The sequence below is a fragment of the Mandrillus leucophaeus genome, unplaced genomic scaffold, assembly GCF_000951045.1.
Source record: "Mandrillus leucophaeus isolate KB7577 unplaced genomic scaffold, Mleu.le_1.0 Scaffold588, whole genome shotgun sequence".
In the NCBI taxonomy this organism is placed as follows: Eukaryota; Metazoa; Chordata; class Mammalia; order Primates; family Cercopithecidae; genus Mandrillus; species Mandrillus leucophaeus.
The window spans coordinates 1,354,374-1,381,749 of record NW_012106341.1 but is presented as its reverse complement, the minus strand read 5'-3'; positions in this window follow the sequence as shown (position 1 = coordinate 1,381,749).

Genomic DNA, 27,376 nt, shown 5'->3' with positions numbered 1-27,376 from the left:
CTACTTGTATAAATAAAAAATGAAATAAAATATTAAAGGAATAAACTAGAAAAATAATGAGTAAGCATTTAAAATACTAATCAACAGTGCCCAACTTTGTTTTTTTTTTTTTTTTGAGATGGGGGAGTCTCATATTTTGGGGCATCTGTTTCTGAGCACCCAAACTAGGGCATCAGCCATGATGCTTTATGATGGGGAGGAAAAGGATCCCATTCCCTTTTCACACCTAGCTGTGCTATCAAATGTTATTATTTCACTCTGGCAGAATAAGTGTTCAAAATGGGCATTACTTTTTTTTTTTTTTAGACGTAGTCTCACTCTGTCACCTAGGCTGGAGTGCAGTGGCATGATCTCGGCTCACTGCAACCTCCGCCTTCCGGGTTCAAGTGATTATCCTGCCTTAGCCTCCCCAGTAACTGGGACTACAGACACGCACCACCACACCCAGCTAATTTTTGTATTTTTAGTAGAGACAGGGTTTTACCCTGTTGGCCAGGCTAGTCTCGAACTCCTGATCTCACGATCTGCCTACCTTGACCAAAGTGCTGGAATTACAGGCGTGAGTCACCGTGCCCGGTAGCATTCCTACTTTTCAATCCTATTCCTCCCAATCTAATACCCCAAAGCTCGGACAACCGAAATGAGGCACAAATCTCAATCATCAAGGTTCATTAAGCCAGCTTTAAGCATGTCTGGGAAAAGCACAAGCCACAGACACATCTGGCTGTTTTTCCAAAGAGGCTCTCAGGAGATTACATATTTATACATTTCCTTAAACCTGGGAAGGAACGTAGGAAGAGGGGCAGGTAGGAGGTAGGGCGAATGGTTACATTCCTGAGGGCTTTGGTTAGTGCCTGGTCAATCTACATTATACATAAGATAAGGGAAGGTTTGAAGATAAAAAGGGAGTAAAGGAAGAGTCAGTTATGTAGGCATCTCTGGCTAGGTGGAGAAATGAGTCTTGTCTTTGTTCTGCACCTGGGAAGATAAACTTGTACTACGCTATCAGTGTGCAACTGAACAGACTTTAATTTTGGGAAGACCTTAAGTTAAATTGGCATGTCCTTGTTTATAGGAGACCAACAAAGAGCTTATGAATGATGTGTGGGGACAGCCCTTCATAGATGCTTGAGGCCTTTTATCTTTCCATGGGGATCTGGCTGATGCATGTTAGTAACAGCTGTTCATTTGGAAGAGAGTGTTGCCTGACTCAGCCTGGCGGCTTAACCTTCCCTTGCAATAAGAAGTTTGGGGGTCCTGAGATTTTTTTTTATTTTCCTTTATACCTCAAATTATCCTTTTGTTATCTTCCTTTCCTCTTCATCAAAACTCCTATTTTCAACTTAAATAGCCCTCAAGACCACCTGGACTAGCTGAAATTCTCTCTTTAATATGCTCTCAAAACTTCTTAATACTTTTCATTCTGCTCAGTTTTCATAATTTTGTTTGATAATCTTGAAGAACTATTTGTTTAATATGAGTCTCTCCACCTAGACCCTAAGTTCCATGAGGGCAAAACTGTTGTCTGTTTTATTCATAATTGTATCCTTAACACCTAGCAAAGTGCCTGGTACATAGTAGGTACTCCTTAAGTAAGTGTGGAGTGAATATATTAATTTCCTCAGTATATTGCCTCTGTTCAATGGCTTCCAAGTATGAAGTTTACAGAGATGGCATAGCACCGGATTCTTAGAAGGTCTTTAAAGTGACTGGGAGTGGTGGCTCATGCCTGTAATCCCAGCAGTTTGGGAGGCTGAGGCAGGAGAATCATGAGGTCAGGAGTTTGAGACCAGCCTGGCCAACATGGTGAAACCCCATCTCTACTAAAAATACAAAAATTGGCCAGGTATGGTGGCACGTGCATGTCGTCCCAGCTATTCGGGAGGCTGAGAGGCAGGAGAATCGCTTGAACCTGGCAGGTGGAGGTGAGATCATGCTGCACTCCAGCCTGGGTGACAGAGACTCCGTCTCAAAAAAATAAATAAATAAATAAAAATAAAAATAAAACTAGACTATCTTAAATCCTAACTCCACTACTTATTATCTGTTGTAAGGACAAATGCAAATTAAAAATAAGGCCAAATGCATGGGCTCACGCCTGTAATCCCAACACTTTGGGAGGCTGAGGCAGGCAGAGATTGCTTAAAGCCAGGAGTTCAAGATCAGCCTGGGCAACATAGTGAGATCCTGTCTCTATGAAACATACAAAAATTAGCTGGGCGTGGAGGCATGCACCTGCAGTCCCAGCTACTCAGAGCGAGACTTCATCTCAAAAAAAAAAAAAAAAAGAGAGAAAAGAAAACATATGTAAATGGGTTGTAGCTGGTATCTGCTTGGCTGTGAAAAAGGTTGAGATTTTTTTCTGTCTTTGCAATCTCTTAGCATATTGCCTGTGATGGGCATCACATTCTGGTTTAGTGCTTACTCAGTAATAAAACTGTTTCCTTTCTCTTCTATCTTTGCTGAGAGATTGGGAAGAAATTTTGTTTTTAATTTCTCCAACACTATGTAACCTTAACCAACTTACTTTTAACTGTAAAACTGGGCCTCAGTCAGGTGGATCACAAGGTCAGGAGTTCAAAACCAGCCTGGCCAAGATGGTGAAACCCCCTCTCTACTGAAAATACAAAAATCAGCTGGGCGCAGTGGCAGGCGCCTGTAATCCCAGCTACTCAGGAGGCTGAGGCAGGAGAATTGCTTGAAACCGGGCGGCAGAGGTTGCAGTGAGCCAAGATTGTGCCACTGCACTCCAGCCTGGGTGAGAGTGAGACTCCAACTCAAAAAAACATAAATAAATAAAAACTCGGCCTCAGTTCCTTTGTCTATAAAATAAGAATCCTAACAGGATTCTTAGAGTCCTAATGGGATTTATAGGATTGTTGTGAAGATTAAAGGAGTTAATACTATAAATCACTTAAAACAGTGCCTGCCATAAATCTAAAACTCAGTGAGCATTGGTTATTATTATCATACAAAAGTGATCACCATAGCAACTTGTAGCATCGATGCTCTGAGACATATCTGCATTTGAAAATAGTATCCTGGAGGCCGCAATGTTCTCGATGGGAGTACTAATGTAGGCTCTGACAGGTAGAAAGGAAAATGTTGCCACATATCTAACATCTGTGCTTTGTTGTATGTTGGTTAACTGTCTATTCAAGGGTGAAGGGGAGTTCTGCATGATATATTCTTTACATATTCTGTAGCTTACTTTTGGTTATATTTTTAAAAATTCAAGAACAGAGTTTTTATTTTCATTTGTCTTATCAAACTCATCCAATAACTCAATATGCTCCCTGGTTTCAAATTACCCCTTTTGGTTACGTACAAATTCTACATTTAACCATTTCTGTTTCAGCTGCATTTTCAGTATTCTAGTATGGTGTTTTTAATGATTCTCATTTCATTATGTTTCCATTTTAATTTCTTAAACTGATGTGTATATATATGTGTGTAACATATATATATATAGTGGAAGAAAAGGCCATTTGAAGGGGAAAGCAAACTATTTTACTGATAATACAATAATAATTTGGTAACTAATTATCCCTTTGGGGGTATATGTTAAATTCTAAAGCAATAAAGTATGTTAGCTGCAAACATTTACAATAAAGTAATTGCCAACTGCATAGAGGTTATTTCATTTCAGAAGTTGTAGGTCAGTGTTAGGGCTGAGTTCAGTTAACTAGAGGCAAACACTTAACATTATAGCTGAAATAGGGCCACATTAGAAGTGCTGTTGTGTGATCACATTTTAGTGTCTATTATGTCTTGATTAAGACTCCCTTGGAGATTCCTTTTTAATGGAATTTGAGGAATTAAAAATGGCTTCACAAATCACTTTTTAATCTGGTGAAGAAAGCAGGGGATGAAAAACATCATGCTGTCATCTTCAAGAGCAGGGAAAGTTGTAAATAAAGAAAACAAATTAGTGGCTAGTTCACACCTCATCAGCTACCTAACAACCTGTTACCAGTTAATTACACACCTTTAAAACGCATGTACAAGAGAAATTATTCAGAAATCAGTTTCTCTAAAGGGGAGGGTGGCAGATAAATAGCAAATCAGAACAAGTTTCATTTAACCATTTCGATGTTATAACCAACCACGAAGGGGAAAAATAAATTTTCTCAAGAATTAGAGTCACAAAAGTGCCACCTCTTAGTGTTCTAGCTTCAAGGGTATCCCTGCCTACATTTACTCTAGGTAGGTAAATATTTGTTGAGGACCTCCTAGGAAATGGAGTCTCCTATATCCCTTTGTGAATTATTCCAATCTTTTTGGTCTCTCAGTAGCATACACTCACTGTTTATCACGTCAAAGTTCAATCTCGAGCTATTAGAGAATAATTACACCACAGAAGACAAAAGCTAAACACTACTACTCTCGAGAAGTTTGGGCCAGGTGTGGTGGCTCATGCCTGTGATCCCAGCACTGCGGGAGGCTGAGGTGGGAGGATTGCTTTAACCCAGGAGTTCAAGACCAACTTGCCTGGGCAACATAGCAAGATCCTGTCTCTATTTAAGAAAAAAAAAAAAAAAGAAGTCTGAGCAGTGATGTTTTGAGATGACTGACTAGAGGCACAAAACACTCGGCTCCTCCACAAAGAACCAAAATAGTGAGTAGATATTCACACTTGGAACAGAACATCTAAGAGAGAAAGCTGGAATCTAACGAAGTGACAGGAAACAACCTGAGGCACTGAAGGAGCCAGAGGTAAAGTCGACAGCCCAGCCAGGATCAGCTGGGAGCTCAGAGAGGCTCCTCAGTGCGAGGAAAGGGGAAGTGCAAGATCCCCAGTGGTCCACATCCTTACCACAGATTTCCGTAATGCTAGCCATGGGAGAGTTCCTCAAGCCCTGCAGGCCCTGAGACTGGCATAGGAAGCTCCCTAGAGTCCATAAGACAGTTTTGCTCCAGAGAGGGAGCTCATAGTGGGTCTCACACCACCCTATCCCCTACCTCCCAGGCAGCTGCGGCATGACACCATTTTGAGAGCCCAACCTCCACCAGGCTACATCCTGTCCCAGCACCCCACAGCTCCTGCATCTCCACCTCCCTGGAGTCCCAGTGACATTTCCCCACATCCACCAGAAGGGCTACAGAACTGAGATGCCAGTTGGACCAGCAGAACAGCAGGGTCCCCAGCAATCTAGCCCATACAGTGTCCTGTATACTGGGGAGAGGGAGATGCAGCACACTAGGGAGGAGGGAGCCAAAGTGCTTATGTCCCACAGACTGAAATCCATCTACCTCGAGCTGTGGTCACAGAGAACAACCCTAACACTCTCCCCAGCAGCAGGGCTGCCATGCACTTGCATATGCCCGGAGTCCAGGCTATCCTTGCCAGCTGCTGCAGCCACTACTCGTACTGGGAGCCAAAGTACATACTGTCCAGAGTCTGAACCCCACCTTCCTGGGATAGCTGCCACACATAGCACCCCTACCCCCGGCAGGGCTACTGCACACTTGCATATGCCTTCAGGATGGGTTTTTGCTACCCACTGCCACTGCTGCTATCCCTGCCTAAGCACACTGCCCAAGGATTGGGGATCAACCCACACTGCTCACCACAGCCTGCGGCCATATGTAACATTGGAGAGCTTAAGGATAGGCCCACCCAGACTGGCACTACACCCCCCAGTTCCCAAACCTTCCACCTGGGGACCCAAGGGTTACCCCATCCTATCAGTCACCCACATGAAGACGCAAACCAACAGGGGGCCTATTAATAGCCCCAGAACACTTGCCACTGCTGGCACTCTATCATACCTTCCAGAGGCCTGGGGGCCTGGCCTGCCCCGCCCACCAAAGCTGACGCTTATATGGACCAACAGGGCACCTGAAAACAGACCCATCCCCTCAGTGCCCCAAACACATCACCTGGGAGCCTGGGACCACACCACCCCAACAGTTGCCTCGGGCGCACATGCACACAAGCAAAGGGCCTAACAACAGGCCTAGAAAACCAGCAACAAGCAACCAAGCATGCTGTCTGGAGGCCTGGGGATCTCCCTGCCTCATAACTACTGGCATCTGAGAACTTCTCATGGGGTCCTGAAGATGGGCCCGCCCAGCCTTCCATCACCACCACCACCAGCACACACCTGCATGTGCCACCTGGGGACCTAGGGAATAGCCTGTTTAGAACATCACAGACAAAAAAAGAAAAGGAAGGAAGGAAGGAAGGAAGGAAGGAAGGAAGGAAGGAAGGAAGGAGAAAGAAGAAAGAAAAAGAGAGAAAGAAAGAAAGGAGAAAGCAAGCAAGCAAGAAAGAAAAGAAAGAGAAAGGAAGGAAGGAAAGAGGAAGGAAGGAAGGAAGGAAGGAAGGAAGGAAGGAAGGAAGGAAGGAAGGAAGGGACGGAAGGAAGGAAGGAAACCAGGACAGCAAGTGCCACCTGGAAGCCTGAGGGTTGTCCTGTCCCCAGAAAAACCTCACCACAGCTTCCATTTGCAACCAGAGCCCAAGCTACTGAGAAAATCACAAACACCACTGACTGAGTTTACAGCTGAAGAAATCATATGAGACTACTACTGCACAAACCCACAATCAAACCAAAAGTGCCCTACCCAACCAACACCATACATTCACTTACAGGAAAGTCTTCCACATGTGTAAGTCAATCCAAAAATAGAAGAAGACACTGTTACACCTGTTGTGCAAATGTCAATGAAAGGAAATAGGAGGTTAGGCATGGTGGCTCACGCCTGTAATCCCAGCACTTTGGGAGGCCAAGGTGGGTGGATCACTTGAGGTCAGGAGTTCAAGACCAGCCTGGCCAACATGACGAAACCCCGTCTGTACTAAAAATACAAAAAAATTATCTGAGTGTGGTGATGGGCACCAGTAATCCCAACTACTGGGGAGGCTGAGGAAGGAGGGAAGGAGAATCACTTGAACCCAGGAGGCGGAGGTTGCAGTGAGCTGAGATCGCACCACTGCACTCCAACCTGGGCAACAAAGCGAGACTCCATCTAAAAAACAAAACAACAAAACAACCACCAAAAAAAAAAAAACAAAAAACAAAAAACAAAAAACAACAACAACAAAGAAAAAGGAAACATGAAAAAGCAAGGAAATATGAAACCTCCAAAGGAATATAATAATTTTCCAACAACAGATTTCAAAAAAAAGTAATTTATGAAATTCCTGAGAAAGAATTAAAAATCACATTAAAGAAGCTCAGTGAGATACAGAAGAATGGAGATGAACAATACAAAGAAATCAAATCAGAAAAATAATTCACTATATATGAATGAGAAATTCACCAAAGAGATAGATATTATAAAAAAGAACTCAACAAATCCTGGAACTGAAGAAATCAATAAATACAATTTAAAAATATAATCAAGAGCTTCAATGATAGACTAGATCAAGCAGAAGAAACTTGAAAAACTTGAAGAGAGGTCTTTTGAAATAATCCAATCAGACAAAAAAATACAGGAGAATGAGGAAAGGCTATCTGATATATGGGACATCAAAAGTGACAAAATATCCAAATGTTTTGTGTCCCAGAAGGTGAGGAGAAGTTAATGCCATAGAAGTGCCTATTTAACAAAATATTGGCTGAAAACTTCCCAAGTCTAGCAAGAGATTTAGACATCCAAATACAGGAAGCTCAAAGATCCCCAAATAGATACAATACAAAAAAGACTTTTTCCTGTCATATTGTAGCCAAACTGTTAAAAGTCAAAGACAAAGAATTTTAAAACAGCAAGAGAACAGTACCTAGTCACATATAAGAGAATCCTCATCAGACTAACAATGGAATTCTCAGCAGAAAAATTACAGGCCCCAAAAGAGAGTGGAGTGATATATTCAAAGTGCTAAATGAAAAAATTGGCTACCCAAGAATACTATACCCAGCTAAATTATCCTTCATAAGTGAAGAAAAAAATAAAGACTTTCCCAAACAAGGAAAAGCTGAGGCAATTCATCTCTACTAGACCAGACCTACAAGAAAGTGCATAAAGGAGTTCCGTACTTGGAAGCTAAAGGACCATATCTACTATCACGAAAACACATGAAAGGATAAAACTAACGAATAGAGAAAACACACACGAGAAAGAGAAAGTTCTCAAATGTTACCACTACAGAAAATTACCAAACCATAAAGATAAAAAATAAAAGAGGAAGAAAATAACAAAGGATACACAAAACAACCAGAGAGCAATTAACAAAATGACAGAAATAAGTCCTCACATGTCAACAGTTACCTTGAATGTAAACAAATTAAAATTTCCACTTAAAAGATGTAGACTGGATGAATGGGTAAGAGAACATGACTTAACTATGTCTTATTTACAAGAAACTTCACGTGTGAAGTCATAGATAGACTGAAAGCAAAGGGATGGAAAAAAATATTCCACAAACGGAAACCAAAAATAAGCAGACGTAGCTATATTTATAGCATATAAAACAGACTTTCAGTCAAAAACAGTAAAAAGAGACAAAAAGTAATTATATAATGATAAAGATATCAATTCATTAAAAGGATATAAATATCTTTTTTTTCTCTTTTTTTAAAATTTTGAGACACAACCTCTCTGTTGCTCTGTCACTCAAGCTAGAGGGCAATGGCACAATCATGGCTCACTCCAGCCTCAACTTCCTGGGCTCAAGCAATCCTCTCACCTCAGCCTCAGGCGCATGCCCTGCACTTGGCTAATTTTTAAAAATTTTGTGTAAGATGGGATCTCGCTATGTTACTGAGGCTAGTCTGTAACTCAGCCTTGAGTGATCCTCTTGCCTTGGCCTCCCAAAGCTCTGGGGTTACAGGTGTGAGCCACTGTGCCTGGGCAAGAGGATATAATAAGTCTAAATATATATGCGCCCAACACCAGAGCACCCAGAAATGTAAAACAAATATTATTAGCTCTAAAGTAAGGAATAGGCTCCAATATAATAATGGTTGGGGACTTCAACACTCCATTCTCAGCAACTGATAGATTATCTACACAGAATATCAACAAAGGAATATTGGGTTTAAACTGCATATTTTAGATCAAATGGACCTAGCAGACATTTACAGAACATTTCATCCGACAGCTGCAGAGTACGCATTCATCAGCACGTGGAATATTCTCCAAGGTAGCCCATATGTTAGAACACTAAACAAATCTCAACAAATGTTTGAAAATTGAAATTATATCATGTATCTTCTCTGACCACAATGAAATAAAACTAGAAATAAAAAGCAAAGAGGGTCTGTGGAAACTGTACAAATACAAGAAATTAAAGAACATGCTCCTGAATGACCATTGCGTTAACGAAGAAATTAAGAAGCAAATCAGGCTGGGCATGGTAGCTCGCACCTGTAATCCCAGTACTTTGGGAGGTTGAGGTGGGCAGATCACTTGAGGCCAGGAGTTCGAGACCAGCCTGGCCAACATGGTGAAACCCTATCTCTACTAAAAATACAAAAATTAGCCAGATGTGGTGATACATGACTTTAGTTTCAGCTACTCTGGAGGCTGAGACATGAGAATTGTTTGAACCTGATAGGCGGAGGTTGCAGTGAGCCGAGATTGTGCCATACCACTCCAGCCTGGGTAACAGAGTGAGACTGTCTCAAATAAATAAATAAATAAATAAATAAAAGAAAAGGAAAGAAAGAAAGAAAGAAAGAAAGAAAGAAAGAAAGAAAGAAAGAAAGAAAGAAAGAAAGAAAGAAAGGGAAAGAAAGGGAAAGAAAGAAATTAAGAAGGAAGCCAAAAATTTCTTGAAACAAGTGAAAATGGAAACACAGCATACTAAAACCTATGGTACTAAAAATATACAAAAAAGTCAAGAAACAAAAAGTGGGGTTTTTAAAAAGATTAATAATATTGGCAAACCACTGGCTAGACTAGCGAAGAAAGAAAGAAGACCCAAATAAAATTATAAATGAAAAGGAAGCATTACAACTGATAACCACAGAAATAGAGAAGATCATCGGAGACTATTATGAACAACTATACACTAACAAACTGCAAAACCTAGAGAAAATGGATAAATCCCTGGAAACATGCAAACTACTAAGATCGAATCAGGAAGAAATAGAAAACCTGAACAGATCAATAAAGTATAATGAGATTGAAAACAAATTAAAAAGTCTCCCAACAAAGAAAAGCCAAAAACATGACTTTACTGCATAATTCTACCAAACTAATAAAGAAGAACTAATATCAATTCTTCTCAAACTATTCTGAAAAAGAGGAGAGGTGGGCATTCTCCCTAACTCATTCTATAAAACCAGTATTACCTTGGTACCAAAGTCAAACAAAAACACAACACAAAAAGAAAATGACAGGTCAATAAGCTAATGAACGTAGATCTAGAAATCCTCAACAAAATATTAGCAAACCAAATCTACCAGCACCTCAAAAAGATAATATACAACAATCAAGTGGAATTTACCCCAGGATTGCAAGCATAGTTCTACATATGTAAGTCAGTAAATGTGATATATCACCTCAGGAGAACAAAAGACAAAAAACTACATGATCATCTAATAGATGCAGTAAAAGCATTTGATAAAATTCAACATCCCTTTATGATAAACAACACTCAACAAACTAGGCACAGAAGGAACATACCTCAATATAATAAAGACCATCTATGACAAACCCACAGTTAACATACTGATGGAAAAAAGCTAAAACCCTTTCTCCTAAGAACTAAAACAAGTGAGGATGCCCACTTTTACCATTTCTATTCAACATACTACTAGGAGTCCTAGCTAGAGCAATCAAATAAGAGATAGAAATAAAAGGCATCCAAATAGAAAAAGAGGAAACCAAATTATCTCTGTTCACTGACAGCATAATTCTATATCTAGAAAACCCTATAGACTCCTTCAAAAGACTCCTAGAGCCGATAAACAAATTCAGTGAAGTTTCAGAAAACAAAATCAACATACAAAAATCAGTAGCATTTCTATATACCAATAATGTCAATAATGAAGTAGCTGAAAAATAAATCAAGAAAGAAATCCCATGTACAATGACAACAAACAAACAAAACAAAACAAAACAAAACAAAAATCCTAGTAATAAATTTAAACAAGGAGGTGAAAGATCTCTACAAGGAAAACTATAAAACACTGGTGAAAGAAATCGCAGAGGTCACAAACAAATGTAAAGACATCCCATGCTCATGGATTGGAAGAATTAATATTGCAAAATGACTATACTACTAAAGCAATTCCTATCAAAATGCCAATGACATTCTTCACAGAAATAGAAAAAAAAAAATCCTAAAATTTGTATAGAACCAAAAAAGAGCCTAAATAGCCAAAGCAATTCTGAGCAAAACTAACCAAGCTGGAGGCACCACACTACCTGACTTTAAAGGCTATAGTAGACAAAACAGCATGATATTGGTATAAAAAGAGAAACACAGACCGACGGAACAAAATAGAGAACCCAGAAACAAACTTACATATTTACAGAGACATGATTTTAGACAAATGTGTGGAGAACATACACTGGGGAAAAGGACATCCTCTTCAATAAATGGTGCTGAGAAAACTGGATATTTATAAGCAGAAGAAAGAAATTAAACGCCTATCTCTCACCATATACAAAAATCAAATCAAGATGGATTGAGAACTTAAACAAAAGACCCCAAACTATAAAACATCTAGGAAAAAAACATACCGAGGAATACTCTAGGACTTTGGCCTAAGCAAGTATTTTATGGCTAAGACCCCAGAAAAATAAGCAACAAAACCAAAAATTAACGAATGAAGTTATATTAAACTACAAAGCTTCCACACAGCAAAAGAAACAATCAACAGAGCAAAGAGATAACCTATTCAATGGAAGAAAATATTTGCAAATTATTTATCTGACAAGGACTAATATCCAGAATATACAAGGAACTGAAACAACTCAACAGCAAAAACACAAACAACCCCATTTAAAAGTTGGGCAAGGATCTAAATAGACATTCCTCTAAGGAAGATCTACAAGTGGCCAACAGGTATAATAAAAATGCTCAAAATCACTAATTATCAGGGAAATGCTAATCAAAACCACAATATCATCTTACCCCAGTCAAAATGACTATTAAAAAATACAAAAAAAAACCCCAGATGTTGGTGACAAGGCAGAGAAAAGAAAACTCTCATACACTGTTGGTGGGAATGTAAGTTAGTACAGCCATTATGGAAAATGGTATGAAGATTACTCAAAAAACTAAAAATAGAACTACCATATAATCCAGTTATCCCACTACTGGGTATTCATCCAAAAGAAAGGAAATCAGCATATCAAAGGGATACATACTCCCCCCATGTTTATTGCTGCACTATTCACAATAGCAAAGATAGGGAATCAACCTACGTGTCTACCAATGAATTAATGCATAAAGTAAACGTCATATATTTACACAGTAGTATGCTATTCAGCCATAGAAAATAATGAAATAATGTCATCTGCAGCAACCTGGATGAAACTGGAGGTTAAATAAGCCTGACACAGAAAGATAAATATGGCCAGGCATGGTGGCTCATGCCTGTAATCACAGCATTTTGGGAGGCCAAGGTGGGCTGATCGCTTGAGCCCATGAGTTTGAGACCAGCCTGGGCAACATGGTAAAACCCCATCTCTACGAAATAATACAAAAATTAGACAGGCATGATGGCACGTGCCTGTAGTCCCAGCTAGTCAGGAAGTAGAGGTGGGAAGATCACATGGGCCCAGGGAATTGGAGGCTGCAGTGAGCTGTGATAGTGCTACTACACTCCAGCCTGGGCTACAGGGTGTGACCCTGTCTCAAAACAAAAACAAAAACCAGAAAGACAAATATTATCGCATGTACTCATATGCTCATAAAAATGTTGATTTCATGGAGGTAGTGAGTAGAATGACAGTTATCAGAGGCTGGGAAGAATGTGGGAGTGTGTGTGGGGGGAAGTAAAGCAGAGTTGGTTAATGGGTACATACAGTTAGTTAGAATAAGTTCTAATATTCTCTAGTTATATAGGTGACTATATTTAACAATTATGTATTACACATTTCAAAATAGCTCAAAGTAAGGACTTGAAACATTCTCAACACATAAAAAAGGTAAAATGCTGATGGTGATGGATATCCTAAATATCCTGACTTGATCATTACACATTCTATTCATGTAACAAAATATCACATGTGTCCCATAAATATGTTCAAATATTACACATCAATAAAAACATTAAAAAGTAAAAATTTAAAAAAGACATCTGAACAGCTTCCTTGTGTGCTTTTTGTTCCACAATACATGTATGTCCTCTTTAGCTTTATTGTGAATATAAATCAGAAATTATAAGGCCAGATGCAGTGGCACGCATTTGTAAGCCCAACGTTTTAGGAGACTGAGGTGGGAGGATCACTTGAGGCCAGAAGTTTGAGACCAGCCTGGGCAACAAAGCAAAACGTTGTCTCCACAAAAATAACTAATTAAATAAAAAAGATCCAGGCATGGTGGCACATGCCTGTAGTCCCAGCTACTAAGGAGGCTGAGGTGGGAGGATCACTTTATCACAGAAGTTTAAGGCCGCAGTGAGCTATGATTGTGCCGCTGCACTCCAGCCTGGGTGACAGAGTAAGACTCTTTCAAAACAAAAACAAAAACAAAACTATCTATATTGGATAGCAAACAAATTTGGGATGGAAACTGTTGAGTTTCTGTTATCTAGTCAATACACATAACCTCAATGAGGAATTTTGTTACGGCCTGGATATTTGTGTCCTCCCTTCCCAAATGGCTATACAAAATTCTCACCTGAAATGTGATGGTGTTAGGAGGCAGGGTCTTTGGGATGTGACTGGGTCATGAAAATGGAGTTCTCATGAATGGGATTGTACCCTTATAAAAGAGGCCCCAGAGAACTCCCTGGCCTCATTTTCTCACTCCGTATCTTTGGTTAACTTGTGTTAAGCCAGGATAAATCATTACCTACATCACTGGGTTGCTTGCAGGCATAACTTACAGAAATTATTTCTATGCACTAAGTCTGTGGTAAATGTTAATCGTTATTATTTGTCATGGTATTTACGAATAGTGACCCATGACATTGGTTTGGTTGCCTGATGAAATCCATTTCCTATAGCATTTTAGTGTAACTTAAGATTTAAATTTTTAAAATCATAATATGCTAGGCACCTACTAAAGACTCTACTTCAAATCAGCCTATTTTGAAATTAGAAGTATATGCTGTTTAAAATCAATTAACTGCACAAATAGCTGTTTAAAGTAGATAAATTTCATTTGAATAATATTTATAAGTAATAATTTATATGATGTGTATCTGGATCATTTAGCATTAATTCATCATTCAGAACTCTTCAGTGGGAACTACAGTCAAAAGACACACACACACCTACATTCTATAGTTCATGAATTCTTCAGTCGTAGTTATTTGCCCCAAGACCTTCTTTAGTTAATTGATTAGGTAGAGGGTTTCATTGGCTCAGGCAGGGAGTGTGGATGTTGTTAAAATTCTTGTCTGGATATTGTGCACATCTCATAGAAAATGTTCTTAGTGACTAGTGAGTAATAACTATGCCCTACTTCATGGAGGTCCAATTCAGAGTGCTGTTCTACAGCCCTCTCCACCTCCACTGAGAAGTTTCCATTGGTGCATTGAAAAAATGAGTTCATTTACATGATACTGTATCAAGTTAAAAAGATTGGATTCTCTTATAGGTATATTGTTACTTTTTTTTAATACGGCAAAAGTAATACAAACATGTAAAACAAAAAATGTGGAGTACAAAATTTTATAGTCCCATCCCTCTAAGATGACCACTATATGTATATTTTTAAACAAAAAATGCACGATTTTAGGTATGTTGTTCTGAAACAGCCCTTTATTGATGGAAATCTAGGGTGCTTCCAAGCTTACTATTACAATATTGAAAATGAACATCCTTGAACATATATCATCACATACTTGTGCAAGCATTTCACCCATTAAACATCTAAAAGTAGAAATACTGGTTTAAAGGATACCTGTATTTAAATCTTATTAAACAGCCTCTGAAAGAGTTTATCCTGCTCACTTATTCACAAAGCAGAAATGTGCCTATTCCTGCTACCTAATTACCTGCCCTGAATAGTACCACGCTTCTATTTCTTTACCACTCTCTTAGATGAAAAATGATAGGTCTTTTTATAAAAAGATTTGAGAGCATTATGGGATTGAGCATTTATTCGTATGTTTTGTGTCATTTTTAAATTTCTTTTCCATTAATTATTGTTTACCCTTCACCCTGTCTCACCCCCATTTCCTGGTTGTATCTTTGGGCAAATCAACTTCTCTGATACTTTGTTTCATTGTCTCTGCAGAGTCGAAACGAGGTACATCCTAAACCTGTGCGTTTTCATCGGTCTTTTTCTCTCGTATCTGATTTCATCTCTATTCCACTTTGTAATGTATTGTTAAAAGGTAATTTTTGAAATAAAGGTAAAATCATGACTCTCATACAGAGAAAAAATGAACATGTGTGAAAGATTTTACTTATTTGATAAGGGAAGCAGGCAAATGTTATACTGCATCAAAGGAAAAGTCAAAAGGTACCGATTTATATGGAATAAAGGAATGGAAAAAGGCAAAAGTATTTTTTTCCTGAGAGGGGAGATAAGTTCACTGAAACCCTATCAGACAAGACAGAATGTGTAGTCTATCCATTAACAAAGAGTTGTAAAATAGCTCAGAGATTTTTTGTTTTTGTTTTTTCAAATGTTTATTTTATGTACAAAGAACTATCATGGTTTTTCATGGAGTAGATGCCTTGGATAATCCTTTGAAGGAAGATCATTTAGTCCAACTGAATGAAACCAATATCCTTCGCGTACTGACGGAAACACTGGCGGCACATATTGAGGCCGTATTTCCGGATCAGACCGTGCGGGTTTGAACACACGCGGCAAGAGCGAGAACCCTGGCCGAATTTTCGCGCGTGGCTCCAGTACAGCTGCTGGTGACCCATCTTGCTCTCAGAAGTGCAACGAGGTAAAAGGAAGGAACTAGCTTAGAGATTATAAAGGCTAGAATCTGACTGGCTGGGCACAGTGGCTCACAACTGTAATCCCAGCACTCTGGGAGGCTGAGGTGGGAGGATCGGTTGAGGCCAGGAGTTGATGACCAGCCTAGGCAACAGAGAGAGGCCCCAAATCTACAAAACAAATAAACAAACACTTAGCTGGGCATAGTGGCACATCCCTGTAGTCCTAGGGGAGGTGAGGAGGGAGGATCACTTGAGCCCAAGAGTTCAAGCTGCAGTAAGTGATGATCATGCCACTTCACTTCAGTCTGGGCAACAGAGCAAAGCCCTGTCTCTAAGAAAAATTAAAAAGGCTAGCTTAGGTAACACAAGGCATGTTGTGTGTAGATAATCCATAATTTTCCATTGAAACACAATTTTTTGTATAGTCTCTCCTCTTTTAATAAAAAATAATCTCAAAAGATTATTCTTGATCACAAAGAATCACATGGTTACAGTCTCGCCAATGCACCACAATGTAGCAGTTTCTCATTGCCCAAAGTATCACCCGAAGTTCTTTGTATAATGACCAAGAAAATTAAGAAGCGCAGACACCAAGGGTGAAGTTGGAGCAAAAGTTTAATAAGCGAAAGAAGAAAGCTCTCCACTGCAGAGAGGGGACCCGAAAGAGGATTGCTGTTTTCACAGTTGAATACAAAGGCTTTTATAAGAAACCGACGAGGGCTGGGCATTTTATTTCCGTAAGGCACAAATTTCTGGTAACCCCGTTGCATCCTCCTAGTGCGCATGCGGGCCTTTAGCTTGAATTACTCCATATTGCTTTGTTCCCTTCACTGTGCATGTGTCAGGAGACGAAATTTTCCATTGCAGGAATGTTTGGGCAAGTCACCTGTGTAGCCTGTCTTATCTGTGCATCGGTGGGCACGTCTTAGGCAAGCCCCCTGTGCAAGTTCCCTTATCTGTGCCTGCAGCTTGATATTTCAGGCTGTACTTTTGTTTGAAAGAATTCAACCAGGGACCCACCCTAACTGCTGCCTAACTGGTTTCTCCCTTCCTCCTCTCTCAACATTGGCAGATCTGGCCTGATTATATATACAGGTGTAGCAAGCAAATTCCTTTACCATAGAGACCTAAAATTTGCTTTGCTGGAAGTTTTTATAAGTAATCTCAGAATGGGCTTTTAAAACCTCTCATTATTTACTATCCTGGGGCTAAGAAACCAAGGTAAGAACTCATCATCAGATTTCCTTGCAGTTCCTGTAAATGAGACGAATTGCTTTCTTCTCCAGGTCCCCAAAAGATACTAAGACTTTTGGACCTGCCAGAAAGTGACCTTCTGTACCTACCTGGAAGGCAGGGAAACCTATAAGTCAGGTACCAGGTGAGCTTACCCAACAGGACATTGCATGCATTGGTTTCACGAGGTTTACAACCTTAGTTACTTAAAAGAACATGGTCATATTTGGTAAAATGGCATCATTCTCAAATATGACAACTGGATATGCACATGCAAAAGAATAAAGATGAACTTCTTCCTCAAACCATACACAAAAATTAACTAAAAATGGATCAGAGTCCTAAATGTAAGAGCTAAAACAATAAAATTTTTGGAATGAAATGTAGGGTATAAATCTTTGTGACCTTGGGTTAGACAAAGCCTTTCTAGATGTAACACCAAAAACACAATTGACAAAAGAAAAATTAGAAAATTGTGGACTTCACCACAGTCATGCTTGAAAGGACACTATCAAAAAAGTAAAGAGACAATCCACAAAATGGAGAAAACATTTGCAACTCATATGTCTTATAAGGAACTCATGTCTAGTATATATAAAGAAGTCTTACAACTCAATAATAAAATAACCCAAATACAAAATGGGCAAAGCATTCTAATTAACATTTCTCTAAAGAAGATATATAAATGGCCAATAAACACATGAAAAGATGTTCAACATCATTAGTCATTAGGGAGAAAAAAAACAAGTAAATCTCAAGGTGATAGGATAGCACTTCATACCCATTAAGATGCTGTAATCAAATAGATAAGAAGTGTTTTTGTTGTTGGTTGCGGTGGTTTTTGTTTTTTGTTTTTTTTGAGACAGGGTCTCATTCTGTCATCCAGGCTAGAGTGCAGTGGTGCGATCACAACTCAACGTTCTGCGCTCAGGTGATCCTCCCACCTCAGCCTCCCAGGTAGCTGGGACTCCAGGCACGTGCCACCACACCTGGCTAACTTTCCGTACTTTTAGTAGAAATGTGGTTTCGCCATGTTGCACAGGTCTCAAACTCCTGTGCTCAAGAGATCCACCTTCCTCAGTCTCCCAAAGTGCTGGGATTACAGGCATGGGCCACAGTGACTGGCCAAGTGTTGTGTAAGGTGTAAAGATATTGAAACCCTCATACACTGCTAGTGGACTGAAAAATGGTGCAGCCACTTTGGAAAACAATCTGATAGTTAAACATAGGGTTGCCATAAAAATGATTAAACATAGAATTACCATATGACCTAGAAAATCTACTTCTAAGTATACATCCAAGAGAAATGAAAACATGTTTACACAAAAACTTGTAAATGAATTTATATAGCATCAGTATTCATAATAAGCAAAGAGTGAAAACAGTCTAAATGTCTTTCAATTGATGAGTGGATAAATAAAATGTTATATTTGTACAAAGGAATAATATTTGCAAATAACAAGGAATGAAATAATGATACATGGTAAAATATAAATGAACCTTGAAATGTTATGCTAAGGGGAAGAAACCAGCTATAAAAGATCACATGAGGCATGATTCCATCTATATGAAATGTCCCAAATAGGCAAATCTGGGTTGGTGCTTAGTGGGGAAATGCAGAGTGACTATTAATGGTTATAATATTTCTTTTTGAAGTGAAGAATATGTTCTAAAATTGATTGTGGTGATGGTTGCATAACTGAATATACTAAGAACCATTGAATTATACACCTTATTATTATTATTATTATCATTTTTTAGACAAGGTCTCGATTTGTCTCCCAGGCTGGAGTGCAATAGCGTAATCATGGCTCACTTGCAGCCTTGATCTCTCAGGCTCAGGTGATCCCCCTATCAGCCTCCCAAGTTGCTGGGACTACAGGCATGTACCACTACGCCTGGCTGATTTTTAAAAAGTTTTAGTAGAGAGGTGGTCTCCCTATATTGCCCAGGCTGGTGTCAAACTCCTGATCTCAAGCAATCCTCCCGCCTCAGACTCCCAAAGCGCTGGGATTACAGGCATGAGCCACCGTGCCTGGTTGAACTGTATAGTTTAAATGGTTAAAGTGCGTTGTATGTGAATTATATCTTAACAAAGCTGGCACACCAAAAATAACTGAAAGTATTACTGTCTACTGTATACCATTGTCTATTGTCTATTATCAGCCAGAGTTGCACCTGAACTCTGATAAATAGAACAATGTCATAGGCAGTGAAGGCATTGACAAATCTCTAGGAACTTCACATATAGATTTTAGTTTGTAAAATGTTTGTGATGATTTTACCCATATAAATTTAAACTAGGGAAGTGTAAGTATCTTTTTTAATTTGACAACTCTTTCTATGTAACTCATTAATAATAACACACTGTAGGGATGAAAGAAAGTTTTCTTCCACTCCCTGGGAGTTCAAGAATTTGAGTCTATAAAACAAAACGACAATAGCGAGATCAACAGTAGAAAAGGCATACAAATGTATTAACGTGCAAGTGCACGGGAGTCACCCGAAGTGTGCTACTGAAAGAAGGGCCAGATGGTTGAAGTTTAAATACCCTCTTCATAGGGGAGAGGGAGTGGGGGATGTAGGCAATTTTAGAGGAAAAGTAAATGATTTTTAGAGGTGAAGAACAAACAATAGCCTGGGAGAAAGTCTATCTGGGCTTTGGGTATGGTGTCCAATCTAGTCATCATTCCAGCAAGCTAACCTTCTTTGTTTTCTGAGATTATAGGGAGAAGACCTAAGACAATTGCGTTCTGTCTGGAGGAACTTCCTGTAGTCCCATAAGGGAACTTCAGAGAAAGCCTCTCCCTCTGCTGTCTGAGAGGCAGAGGACTGTGATTGGGGGACAGAGGATGAGGGTGGGAGAAGGTCGGAGAGACTTTGTTTCTGAGGCTGTTTTTTTAGTTCAAAGCATGTCAAGAGGCTGGGCGTGGTGGGTCATGCCTATAATCCCAGCACTTTGGGAGGCCAGGATGGGAGGATGCTTGAGCCCAGAGTTCAAGACCAGCCTGGGCAACATGGCAAAACCCCATCTCTACAGAAAATACAAAAATTAGCCGGGCATAGTGGCATGTGCCTATGGTCCCAGCTATTTGGGAGGCTGAAGTGGGAGGATCTCTTGAGCCTGGCAGGTCAGGGTACAGTAAGCTGAGATCATGCCACTGCATTCCAGCCTGGGTGACAGAGTGAGACCTTGTCTCAACAACAACAACAAAAAAAAGGGGCTTGTCAAGGCACCATATTTTACGGTATCATTCTTTTGTTTTTAGACCTAATAATATTAAACGAGCCTAATTATTTCTAGCATCTCTCTTTTCAGAAGGTAAAAGACCAAATCTTTGTGACTTTATGGGAGTCCTTTGGGAAATCTCAGAGGCAGTTCTAGTTCTTTGTGGTTCTCAATAAGCTTAAAGAGCATAAGGGGGTTTGGAGACCAAAAATATTCTACTCCTTTGGGACAAAATTAATCTTTTCCTCAAAAAATGGAAGCACACAGAGCTGTATTTGTCAGAAACTATGGCTTCTAAATATAGCCAAAGCCACATATTCATTATAACTTGTAGCCAAAGTAACACACTTCTATTTCACAGAGAGACCTGGAGAGTGGATAATTGTTCACTGTCACACCAGCATTTTGCAGCAGACTAGCAGAACTTGTGAATACACACAATACAGCTTGCCTTAGCCACACATATCATTTTTATACACTCCTTAAAGTGGCAGAAATGAGCAGCACATTCATTACAGATCCAGAGAGATAGTACCATGAAAATAAGAAGTAAAGGGATATAAACTTGAAATTATGAGTAGTAATGAGTATTTCAGTATTCTATCTTACTATCTTGAGATACTGTCTCACTATCTAATGATTCTCCATTAATTAACTCAACTTACCATTGGTCCAAGGTTTTAAGTTACTTACAGACCTTGAAAATTGTCCGGAAGCTGACATACACAAAACATAATTATTGTTGAAATAAAGTTTATCACAATAATGATTCAGTCTGGGTAAATATAAATTTATATTTGTAAGCATCTTAAAAATGAAGTAGAATTAAGGCAAGCTTATTCAATCAGTTAACCTGTTTAAGATTAGGAAAAACATATCCAAGTAGCATAAGCACCTACATTATATTATTCTCATTCTCTAATAAATCAAAGAAGACATAAGCATTTTTTGTTAAACCAGTAATATTAAGCTTGTCTCATTTGCCAAAAAAATTATCTAAATTATGTGAACTTGAATTCTTAAAGCTTTAATTTGGTTTCTGCAAGAGCTCAAAATAGAAAACAGATAAACAGAAAGGACTAACACACTAGATTCTCTGCTATCTCTCACCTAGCAGAGATCTCTATTAATTCATTTACAGAGATCATCAAATAATCAGATCATAAAAGTAAATTCCCAACCATTACTTCCAGCAACGAGAAATAACTTACTGACAGTAAACAACCCAAAACCAAAAATGTAAAATTAATATAGAGGAGAATTAGGATGAGAAAAACGGTGAGCAAAGTTCTCTTGCCACCTTGGATTCAATTCTGTGAGCCAAGAAAAGATCTACCTGGGCTTACACTGCCCGTGAAGTACATTTCTCTGCCTGCAAAGGTTACCTGGCTTTGGTAGGTAAATCCACTGGGCATTTCAGTGGAACTTCCAAAATTGTTAAAAGATAATTTTCTAGAAAAGGTAAGATCATGACTGTCATATGGGTATACAAATGAGCTTGTGTTAAAATTTTTATTTGACTCATTCAGTAAGGAAGGTGGGTAGATATTATAATTGGTTTAAAGGAAAATTCAAAGGCACACATTTCTATGGAGTAAAGAAATGGAATTACAAATAGAGGCAAAACTGTTTTTTTCCCCCCATAGGAGATGGGAAGTCAACTGAACTCCATTCTGTGAGACAAAATATGCATGTCTATTGTCAAAGCAAACCACAGCCAGACAGAAAGTTAAAGTGATAAAAGCAAATTTTATTCAAGAATCATTGCAATAGGGAAAAAGAGATCTCAGCATAGAGTGAAACCCCATTCTTAATACAACAAGAAAAAGCGGGGATTTATGACCAAGGAAAAGGGCAGAGATCAGAGGATAGAAAATTACTAAGAGGAAACATCAAGGCTATGGGGATTATTGCTAGACAGACTTAGGATTCTTGCTAAAGGCAGTCCATTGTGATAAGATAAAGAGGATGAAGGAAGAGGAATTTGATCAGCTATCAATAGTGATCAGATACTAAGGGTAGGGGATTTTTGCCATATTGACTCAACAGGATTCTTGCTAAAACGGACTAGGTGGGGCAAGGATGAGACAAAGGGTGAGACTTAGTCTAAAAGAAGATTCAAAAGAGCCTAAGGGGAGGGTCTTTGTCACTTTTAAATTACAAAGAGTCATAAAATAGTTCAAAGATTATGAAAGCCTAAAATCTAGTAACCCAGAGTGACATGCTGTATATGGATAATGCATTAAAGCACATTTTTTTTTCTATAGTCTGTTATGAGGGATGTCTTTATATAGCATTTGTTCATATCTTCTGTAGACCCCATAAATGTTGAATTGCTTCTCAAATAAAAAAACCTGGCTGTTAAGAGACTAGCTGAGAAAATATTTCTACTTATAGGGTAAATGCAAAATGGCTTTATTAATACTGATAGATAATGCAGCAAGTGGCCCTAAGATTGTCTCTTGAGAAAAAAAGTTTTATCTGAGGCCTTTTAATGATCAGGTCCTGGCCTGGTGCGATGGCTCATGCCTGTAATCCCAGCGCTTTGGGAGGCAGGCAGATCACTTGAGCTTAGGAGTTCAAGACCAGCCTGAGCAACATGGTGAAACCTCATCTCTACAAAAAACCACAAAAATTTAGCAGGGTATGGTAGTGTAAGCCTATAGTCCCAGCTACTTGGGAGACTAGGAGGTGGAGGTTGCAGTGAGCCAAGATGGTGCCATTGCACTCCAGTGTGGGTGACAGAGTGAGACCCTATCTCAAAAAAAAAAAAAAAGAAGACTGTACTTATCAGATCCAAAGAGACATTAAAATGAGACTGCAATAAGGTCCTATTTCCCACTTTGAGCTATGTATTAATCTCTTGAAACTGCTTGCTATTGCTACAAGTAGCTGTAAATTAAGCTAATAATACCACACGAGACACTATAGCCCACATCCTGTAGCTAAAAATGTATAGCCATTAACTACTCAGTGTCATTTTCATGAACCAATGAGAATTCCTGACAAGCAACTTTGTATCAGCCCACTCTACGTCTCCCTTTTCTGCCTTTAAAATTCCACTTGTCACTACTCCTTGTTGGAGTATATTCAGGGCAACTTGAGTCTGTACTCTTGTGTTGCAATCTGCAAAGTTGGCCCAAAGAAACTCTCCACGTATATTAATTTTGCCTCAGCTTCTTCCTTTTAGGTTGTTGACACGCTAAAGAAACAAAACAATAATGACAACATAAGGCTATATGTCTAATTTCAACCTGAAATAAAATTTAAATCAAGTTAACATGTTTTTATATTGATGGGGTTCAGAACACGTCATCTTAAAGTGTGACTGTAAAAGACCAGAAGACACCACCCCAGATAAGCCTCTTTGACATATAATTTTTTTGAGCTGAATTATTTTGGGAAACAGCAGACACAGGAGAAACTCAGAAAGAGTAGAAGTTACCCTTTTGTAAGAGAAATTTATGTCTATAATGAAAATCTTTATTTGTAAGGGTGTCTCGCTCTCAGTACCAGGAAGAGAATGACTAAATCACAATATACTCTTAATTAATGGAGAAGGGACTGACTTAAGTTTGCATAACAAACTTTGATCTTGCATACTATACTCTTCTTATCTCCCATACTCAGCCTTTCCCAATAAACTTCTCTTTTTATTTCAACAAAGGACAGTATAAGCTGAAGTTTAAACAACACTTTTGAGATCTTCTCTTGAGATTTAGCCTGGAGATTTTACTCTTTCAGATTTCCCTGAGTATCCCTTTCAAGTATACTGGAGGTATACATGTTATTCAACTTTTATTTATTTTTCTCCTGTTAACCTGTCTGTTTTTATAGAGTCTCAGCTACGAATTCTGAAGGGTAGAGAGACAATTATTTCTCCTCCTCCATGGTTTGATATTAAATTACCTGTTTAACTGATTAATAATTTTTTTTTCCTATTAGTTGTTTGGGTATCATTTATAGACAATATGCAAAAGAAAATAAATTGCCCACAGCTGGGAATAACTGAAGTTATATTCTGAAGTAGAAAGTCCAAAAGTTTCTTAAAGAAATTAAATAATTGATGGCTTCATTTAATAAGTATTAGGGATTATTCTTAACGTGCCAGGTACCATGTGTTATCCAACCAAACTTTGGTTGGCCGACCTGGTGCAGCAAAGGCAGACATTGACACCGAGATTTGCAGTGAGAGAAAGTGAGGCATTTATGGCGTGGCATCAAGCAAGGAGAATTGGGTAGCTAATACTTAAGACCCAAACTCTCCCGTGGCTTACAAGCAAGGGTTTTTAAAGGAAGGGATACATTTCAGGAAAGCAGAAGTTATAGGCAAAATCATACGTAATTCAATACAAGGAGGTTATACATTGGTTTTGCCTCGAAAGGCAGAATATCTGGAAGTGGGCGCTTACAAGTAATAGAGAAGTTGACAGATCGTTTGATTTACGATTGGTTAGGGAAGCAATGCTTTGTCTAAAAACTTGGGATCAGAAGAAAGGAATGTTAAGGTTTGATCTATGGGCATGATGACCCTCTCAGGCCCCTCATGAAGACATTAAGAACAAGGGACAACGATCAGAGTTCAGTCCTCAGTTCTCCCTTATTTGAGGTCTGTGTGACGGGGGTCAGCATTTTCCATCTTGTGGGCATACAGGTTTCTGAAAAACAACTCAGGGACATATGTCAAGATGTTATCTTCAGTTTTTACAGGGAACCAAACATTTTATGACTCTTACTTGGGTGGCTATTGTTTAAGCTTATTATTACCTTATTGATTAGTGGATTATTTATTTATTTCTCAAGGATAGTGTGGTGCCTGGAATTTTCCCCTGAAGGGACTCAAGATTTTTTCTTTATTTCCATGCTCGAGGGATGGGGGAGCAGGACCCTAAGAGGGATATCATGTGCTTACAAGAAAATGCAGTTTCAGCTTTCAAGGATTTTAAATTTTTTATTTTTTATATATTTTTTGAGATGGAATCTCACTCTGTCACCCAGGCTGGAGTCTGGAGTGCATTAGTACAATCTCAGCTCACTACAACCTCCCCACTACCACCCAGGGCTCAAGCGATCCTCCTACCTCAGCCTCCCAAGTAGCTGAGACCACAGACATGTGCCACCATGCTCGGCTAAGTTTTTGTATTTTTGGTAGAGACAGGGTTTAATCATGTTGTCCAGGCTAGTCTTGAACTCCTGAACTCAAGCAATCCGGCCACCTCGGCCTCCTAAAGTGCTGAGATTACAGGTGTGAGCCACCACGCATGGCCAAGAAGAATTTTAAATTTATCTGCACCAGTAATCATCTGTAGATAGTGGCAGGATGATGATGATGATGATGATGATGATGATGATGATGATTATTATTAGAGAAGATCTTGCCCTATCACCCAGGCTGGAGTGCAGTGGTGTAATCACGAGTCACTGCAGTCTTGACATCCTGGGCTCAAGAGATTCTCCCATGTTAACCTCCCAAGTAGCTGGCACTACAGGCATGTACCACATGCCCAGCTAAGTTCTAATTTTTTTGTAGAGATGTGGTCTCATTATGTTGCCCAGGCTGTCTTGAATGCCTGGCTTCAAGCAATCCTCTTGCCTTGGCCTCCCAAAGTGCTGAGATTTCAGGTGTGAGGAACCACACACAGCCAGCAGTAAAAATATTATAATGCAGGTATGCAGAAGTGTCTGGGAGTTGAAGTCCTTAAGACACCTAAGGTCAGCCTTCAAGGAGCTGGCAAGGCCAGGGATGTGTGGAGAAGAGTGCTTCAGGGAGAGTGAGTAACAAGTGTATGGATTGGCTGGGCGTGGTGGCTTACACCTATAGTCCCAGCACTTTGGGAGGCCAAGGCAGGCAGAGTCCCTAAGGTCAGGAGTTCGAGACCAGCCTGGCCAACATGGTGAGACCCCTTCTCGACTAAAACTACAAAAATTAGCCAGGTGTGGTGGTGGGAACCTGTGATCCCAGCTACTCGTGAGGCTGAGGCAGGACAATTGCTTGAACCTGGGAGGTGGAGGTTGCGGTGAGCCGAGATCACGCCATTGCACTCCAGCCTGGGCGACAAGAGTAAAACTCCATCTAAGGAAAAAAAAAAAAAAAGTGTACGGGTTGAAAGGCAAGGGAGCAGGTATCATTCTGGAAATTATAAGTCCTTCTGTGTAGCTGAAGCATACAACGTGAGAAGGAAGGGATGAAAAGAAATAAGGAGGGGAAGAAAGGAGGACCAGCCATAAAGGAGCCTATTGTGAAAAACTAAAGAGCCAGGGCTTTCTGTTGCAGGTGAAGCATTTTAAGCTAGGGAGTTGCGGGATCAAATTTGCATTTTTAGAAAGATGGCCCAGGAAGCAGATTGGGGGATGGGTTGTTAACTGTGTTTCCTAATGAATACTTCATTCATGCTTTAGCACAAAGTTTTAAGTGATTCTCAAGTTCCCTTGAGGTATTTCTTTACAATGTTTGGTCTGTAGCTACAACTTGGCTACACTGTGAGTGTAAAGCTGTGACTCTGTGATAGAAGGTGAATGAAAGAAATGGGAGTTGGAGGGACATGATATTTTGAAGTGGGGGTCAACAAAGTATGACCTGAAGCCAAAGTTTTATGCTGTTATTGTAAAGAAAATTTTATCGGAACACAGCCACCCCTATTTGTTTTTGTATTGTCTATGGCGGCTTTTGTGCTGCAACAGCAGAGTTGATTACTTGTGTGAGAGTGTATGGGATGGAAAGCAGAACATATTTTACTGTCTGTTAATGGGAAAAGTTTGCTGACCTCTAATTTAAAGGGTTAAAATTTTGCATACTGGCTGGGCATGGTGTCTCACACCTGTAATTCCAGCACTTTGGGAGGCCGAGGCAGGAGAATCATGAGGTCAGGAGTTTGAGACCAGCCTGGCCAACATGGTGAAACCCCATCTCTACTAAAAATACAAAAAATTAGCCGGGCG